Below are 7,572 nucleotides of genomic sequence, written 5' to 3'. Positions count from 1 at the left end.
CCCAATGATAGGACATCCCTTTCTTGTCCAAATCTGTACCCTTGCTTTAGCTGGTAGGGGAAATACCTGATTTTAATCAAAATTCATTTCTGCAAACAATATTTTGAATCACATCATCATTCTGGAAGGCAACAAAAAAAATCTTTAGGACTTATACTCCCTGTATGTTGATGGGAGAGAGAACAGAAAAGAGATCTTCCTCCCCACATATATAAATAACAACAGTAAAATAGCTTCTATTTATTGAATCAACACTATATACCAAACACCATTACCAGCATTATCTCATTTAATTCTCACAACAACCAATGAGGTAAAAGTACTGTTTTTTAATCCTGTACTGAAGAAACCAGAGCTTAAGAATAACTTGGTGAAGGTGACATAGGGTGGCACTGACAAAGCTGGAATTTATACCTAGGGCATCCGGAAAATGGGCATTTAGCCACCACACTATACTGAAAACGAACCACTTTTATACTTTAGAAATCTTTCTAATAAACTAAACTAGGGCAGACTGTCACAAAGTAAAACATATCTCCGTATGAGATTGGGCTTTAGCACATACACATGAACAATAATAAGTCACAAAAGCAAAGCAACAGTATCCCAATGTAATAATTTAGTAATATCACACCTTAAATTTTATAAAATAATCTGCATTTTATACCTCAGCTTGTTTACACGATAATCATGAATTATGAAGTATACTTGAGACCTATTTAAGATCCTACATTCTAGAATAGTTACAAATGGCATAGTAGCTGAGCATCAAATGTGTCATCAAAGCTTACTATTTTCACATTGGAAAGACTTGTCAATTTTATTCCAACTCCCTTGTTTCACAAGAAGCCAAAGAAGTGAAGTGACTTGCCCAACCGAGGTGACACAGCTCATTAGCAGCAGGCCAGTACTCGGAGCTCAGGTCTCTTGGCTCCCAACCCAGGGCTCTTTCCCTGTTGTGTCCATGGCAACCCAGACAGCCTGCTGCCTCTGGGAATATGATAGGGTTACTAGATGAGACTCGGAGAAGTCTACGTGGCTGGTTTGGGTTAAAATTACCTCTTTTGGTAAGGAAAAGATATTTTGGTTGGGAGATAGGGGATGGAAATCAGACTTGGGAATCCCCCTTGGATGCTGACACACTTGCTATCCCAGAATCTGATTCTGGAGCTAGTGCCTGACACACTGAGAATTTAGAAGAGGTTTGGTGGTGGGGCAGGAGGTGGGAGGTGGACTTTAGATGAGCCATTCTGCTTTTTCAAACTGTCCAGAAAGATTTTAATGGATGCATTCTTTTGATTTTGGTAAATCTCTCTGTGAAAGATATAGATACATAAGACATGATCTCTGCTGTTAAGGAGTTAAAATTCAATAAAAGAGGCAAAGTTCAAAGAGCTTGGCTGCCTGTAGGGTGTGGATCCCTTAAGAGCACGGCGCTAGCCCAGAGAAAGCATAAGAAGGATGCCGCAGCGGATGGTCTGTACAAGATGCTTTTCTGAACCCCTAGGACACCAATATGGCTAACCCATCTTCTTTCCTAACTTTGTTACCTCCTCCAACTTCTTGTACCAACTCTATCAGCTCTTCATCTTCCTTATTGGGCACTCAGGCTTCAACTACATTCTTCACCTTAAAGTGCGATCTTTATTGCCAGATAATCTGCTAGCTAAATTTCTACCACCTTCTGGTCTGTGGCTCCATTCTTTGGTAAAAAGCCCTTCACTAACCTCCCTATCTCCCCTGTCCTCAAAACAATGGCAACAACAACAACCACATGTCTGGTTATGTCTGGTGAGGGTCTGGATCACACATTCAGTGTCCTGCTTCATCTGTCTCCAGCCTGTCTTTCCAGCCCCTTTCCTCTCATTCTCCTTACCCCTAACATATCAGCCATATAAATAAAACTCTTCTTGTTTCTTCTTTTTCCAGCCCTCTTTCTTCTAGACAGAGTTGGTCACTTGCTCCTCCAACCTTCCACAACTGTCCAAACTTCCTATCAATCATACAGTATTTAAGGAAACTATCCACCCAGATAGCTCACTGGTAGTTCTACCAAATATTTAAAGAAATACCACTAATCCTTCACAAACTCTTCCAAAAAATGGAAGAGTAGTGAACATTTTGCCAACTCATTCTATCAGGCCAGTATTATCCTAATACCAAAACCAGACAAAGACATCACAAGAAAACAAAACTACAGATCAGTATCCCCTATGAATACAGGAAGTAAAGCAAACTGAATCCAGCAAAATATAAAAATAGATTATACACCATGATCAAGTGGAATTTATCCCAGGAATGCAAGGTTGGCTCAACATACAAAAATCAGTGTAATACACCATCTTAACAGGATAAATGACAAGAACCACATGATCATCTCAATTAACACAGAAAAGCATTTGAAAGAATCCAACACCTTTTTATGATAAAAACACTCAACAAACTAGAAATAGAAGGAAACTTCCTCATCCTGATAAAGAGCATCTATGGAAAACCCACAGCCAACCTCACACTTAACGGTGAAAGACTGGTTGCTTTCTCCCTAAGATTAGGATCATCTTGGAATGTCTACTCTCACCATTTCTATTCAACACTATACTGGAAGTTCTAGCCCAAGACATTAGAAAAGAAAACAGGGCACCAGATAGGAAAAGAAGAAATAGAAGTTTTCACAGATGACATTGTAATGGAAAATCCTAAGGAATCCACACAAAAATATTAGGACTGAAAAATTCAACAAGGTTACAGAATATAAGATTAATTATAAAACTCAATTGTATTTTAATACACTAGCAATTAATAATCCAAAAATGAAATTAAAAAACAGTTCCATTCACAATCTCATCACAAGGAATAAAATAATTAGAAATTAATTTAACAAAAGTGCAATATTAGGACATTGAAAACTATAAAACATTGTTGAAAGAAATTAAAGAAGTCCTAAATAAATGGAAAGACATCCCATGTTTATAGATTGGAAAATTTAATGTTGTTAAGATGGCAGTACTCCTCAAATTGATCTATGGATTCAATCTCTATCAAAATCCCAGTGGCCTTTTTTGCAGAAACTGACAGGTTGATCTTACAATTCATATGGAAGGCCAAGGAACCAGAATAGTTAAAACAATCTTGAAAAAGAATAAAATAGTTTGGGTACTCTCGATCTCTGACTTCAAGACTTACAAAAAGCTATAGTAATCAACACAATATGGTGTATGGATAGATAAAAAAATTAGATAGAGTAGAATTGAGAATCAAAAAAGAAACTTTTAAATTTATGGTCAGTTTATCTTCTGCAAAGGTGTCAAGACTATTTAATAGGGAAAGAACCACTTTTTCAAAAGTGGTTCTGGGACAGTGGGATAGCCATGTGGGAAAAAATGAAGTTAGGCTTCTTCCATCACTTTATACACAAAAACTAGCTCAAAATTGATCAGAGACCTAACTGTAAGAAATGTGGCATATTTATACCATGGAATATTATTCAGCTATAAAAATGAATGAAGTAGTGATACATGCTCCAACCTGGGTGAAACTTGAAAACATTACTAAGTTAAAGACACTGGTCACAAAAAGCCATATACTGTATAATTCTATATATATGAAATGTCTAGAACAGGCAAATCCATAGCGAAAGGAAATGGTTGCCAGGGGCTGGGAGGGAGAGGGGAAAGGAGAATTTCCGCTGATGAACATGGGATTTCTTTAAGGGATGGTGATGAAATGTTCTACATTTAGACAGTGATATTGGTTTTACAACCCTGTGATATACTAAAAACCACTGAACTGTACACTGTAAAAAGATGAATTTTATGATGTATGAATTATGTCAATAAAGTTAAGTAAAAAAAAGACCTATTGTATGGCATTAAAATTATGTGTTTATACATATTTCTCCTCCTACTAGAATTAGACTATGAATTCCCTTCCTCCTTGCACATTGTAGGCACACAATGAATACAATAAATGCTTGTTGATCTAGTAATTAGTTCATTGAAATTTTTGAAAGAAGTATAGGACTTTGACAGGCAGTTGGAAGGAAAGATTCCTGGTGGCAGAGCAGAGTCTCAGAGAAGGAAAAGCACCATCTTTGAGCAGCCAGCAGTTCCCACCTGGCAAGGAGATGGAGGAGAGGAAGCAGTCTAGATACGGGTGCTAAGGGTGGTGCTACCTACTTTTTCCTTTTTTTCCCTTTTTTTTGGGGGGGGGCGGGAAAAATTAGGTTTGTTTGTTTATTATTATTTATGGAGGCACTGGGGATTGAACCCAGGACTTGTGCATGATAAGCAGGCACTCTACACTGAGCTATAACCTTCCCCCTCCCCGAAGTTTGTTCCATTTTTAATTGTTTAATTGTTGTTAAATCCTTTTAGCTGATGGTGTTTTGCTAAGTGAAAAGATTTTCAGACAAAATGCTGATTCAGCCTCTCTCCTTGATGCCTTTTCCTGCCTCCTGAGATTAGTCAAAGGTACAAAGGCACTTGCTTCAACTGGAACCAAACAGAGGAGGAGAAGAGTTTCATCTCTGGCTGCCGCAACCAGCTCTACTCACTCTGGAAGTCCCGCTTTGAAAGCCAGAGGTAATCAGCATGCTTTATTCACACGACTACTCTACCCTGCTTTCACACACTTTCAAGCCAGAAACCTACTGTTTGCACCTACTTGCCCAGCTTCATTCCTTCCTTCTTTCATTCAACAAATATTTATCAAGCACTTACTTTTTGCTGGGTATTGTGCCAGGTGCTGGATATGGCAGCGGATAAGTAAACTGTGTTCTCCATGTGTATCCCAGTACCCAGTGTTGAGCTGAAACCCTTCTACTGGACTGTTAGTAGCAACATTTTAGAAAGAGCTTAAAAGCCAGGCTCTAGTGAATGCATGAGAATACTGCCATGCATTTAAATAGAAGAGAACTATGTAGTATTCAACGATTTCGCATGCAATATTCCACTTGATACTCAAATCTATTAAAAAGAAAAAGGGGGAGAGGGAGAGGGGCAGCGGTAGAGTGCATGCTTAGCATGCACAAGGTCCTGGGTTCAATCCCCAGTACCTCCATTAAAAAAGTAAATAAACAGAGAAACAAATAAATAAAGCTAATTACCTCCTCGTCCCTACAAAAAAAAAATTAGAAAAAAAGATAAAGGGTAGGGCAAGTATTATCTTCATTTTGCAGACGAGACAAGTGAGATTTGGGTAGGTTAAGTGATTCTCTCAAGTTCATACAGCTAGTAAGCAGCAAAATGGATTTGGGAACCCAGTTCTTCCTTCTAATTGGTTGTTTTTTCTTTTACCCCTTCCTAAGACAGGAAGCTCTGACTTCTTAGGGGGCACCTGCCTCTTCTGGTGTATAAACAATAAGGCATCAGAGATCTGTTAGGTTTGCTCTTTTTAAAATTTTTAATAAATCACCACTGTGCTTATAATCAATTCTATAAACAGGCAGCGGTCAAGAAGCAAATTAATGAACGCAGCAGATGGCAATGTTGTGAAAATATGTTTCTGCGAGACTTGTAAGTGCACAGTTAATGAGAACAGAAGTCAAATCTATAGGCTGCTAGTCTTCAGCAAAGCGGGCAGTTCCCACCCCAAGTTCTTTCCTGGAGGTCTGTCTCATGTACCTCCGCCATCTGCCTCTGCGGGAAACTCTTCCAAAGTCAATTCCACAAGTGTTATGAGAGTCACAAAATGCCTGGTGCACTGAGAATATAAACAAAAATGAAGCCCTGGCCCAGCTTTCAGAGCCCCCAGTTCACATCAAGGAAGCAAATAATTAAAATACAATGTAAATATATGGGCAAGTGCTGTAACGGTACGAAACTTCCTTAAGAAACAAAATTAGGAAACAGTTATGTGTAGGAAATGACTATACTTAAGAATAATTCTACATCTGAAATCTTACTCAGACACCTCCAAGCTTTCCAGCTTCCATCATGAAAATAACATTTTTATTGACTAGCTATTATGTGCTGGGCGTTAGGTGAACTGCTGTGCTGGGAGTGTATCTCATCTAATCCTCACAACAATCCTGTGATTATTTTTCATTTTACAGCTGAGGGATCTGAGGCTCAGAGAGGTTAGGCCACTTGTTCTAGGTCCCACAGCTGCTGAGTGAATAGATCCAGTTTGGGCTTAAAAGTGTATCCTCTTAATCAAGACCCCATAGGGGCTCTTTTTCTCCTAATGTAACTGTTCTTTGGTCTTACTGAGACCTCCAGGACTTGGCTCCTTTTCCTCCCCATTCTCCTGGCCATCACCCTTCCTTCCTTTACTCTCTTTCCTCTAGCCATGCCGAACCACACAGGAAAAAAAAAAAAAGTGATGTATTGCAGATCTATTTTGAAATGACAGAATTGTTATGTGAAGCCACAAGCTTATAAAATGGGCCAAAGAAGTAGAAAAGGATAACTGACTATGATGGGGTAGGATTCCCAAACTCAAGGCGGCCAAAGAGAATCCATGAAGATCTACACTGCATTGAAAGCAACAGGCACTCATTAAGTGATGAGTAGGCCAACAACAAAGCCACTTCATGCGCTGTTCCTGGGCATGTAAAGTAGGAGGGCTGTTTTCCAGCACCGCTTAGAAATATCAAGGTTTTTTTGTCGCTACCATTTGAACCAGCAATTGTACTTTAAATATTTTTACTAAAGAAGTGTTCAAATATGAATGTTCCAAGGAGAGAAAGAGAGAGCCACAGATTTTTAAAATATGACCATTCAAACGATTTTTTTAAATTGGGGGATGGAGCCAAGATGGCAGAGAAGAGAGACTCACAGCTCGCCTTCTTCCACAAATACACCAAGAATTACATCTACAAACCCACTGAATCGCACAGAACACCTACTAAACGCTGGCAGAGTGTCTCTCATTTCAAAATACAGGAGGATTCTCACAAAATCCGACAAACAACAAGTTTCTAAGGTCTAGTACAGGGAACTATATACAATATCTTGTAGTAACCTATGGTGAAGAAGAATATGAGAATGAATTTATGTGTTTTTATGTGACTGAAGTATTGCGCTGTACACTAGAAGTTGACACAACATTGTAAACTGACTGTACTTCAATTAAAAATATATTTTTAAAAAATTAATAAAATTGAAATATAGTTGATTTGCAATATTACCATAGATTGCTTTTGAAAATAAAAATTTTGTAAATTTGATGTGGTATAAAGACAGTATAATTTTTTTGTATTGACATGTGATGGGCAAAATCTATTGATAACAGAAAAAACATAGGTTACAAAAGGTATAGATGTCTAATCCAATTTAAAAATTTTATAAACACTGGGAGGATGTAGTGTATGAAACGTAATACTGTTTATCCCTAGTGAGTAAGAGCTGAAGACTTCTCTTTTACTTAAAATATTTCTAATTATTTTTTTTTTTACAGTGACTAAAATTGGTAAAAATCAATGAAAATATTTCTGTTTGGGGAAAAATGGTCACCTGACTCAAAAGACTCTGAAAAGACTTTTCAAAACTTTTAAAAATTGTACAATCCCCTTAATACATGACATTACTTTATGTACATTACGTTATGATTTTTTAAAAATGGGGACATATT

This window comes from Camelus bactrianus, chromosome 25 (genome assembly GCF_048773025.1).
Source record: "Camelus bactrianus isolate YW-2024 breed Bactrian camel chromosome 25, ASM4877302v1, whole genome shotgun sequence".
NCBI lineage: Eukaryota > Metazoa > Chordata > Mammalia > Artiodactyla > Camelidae > Camelus > Camelus bactrianus.
Note: the sequence above shows the minus strand (reverse complement) of the source record.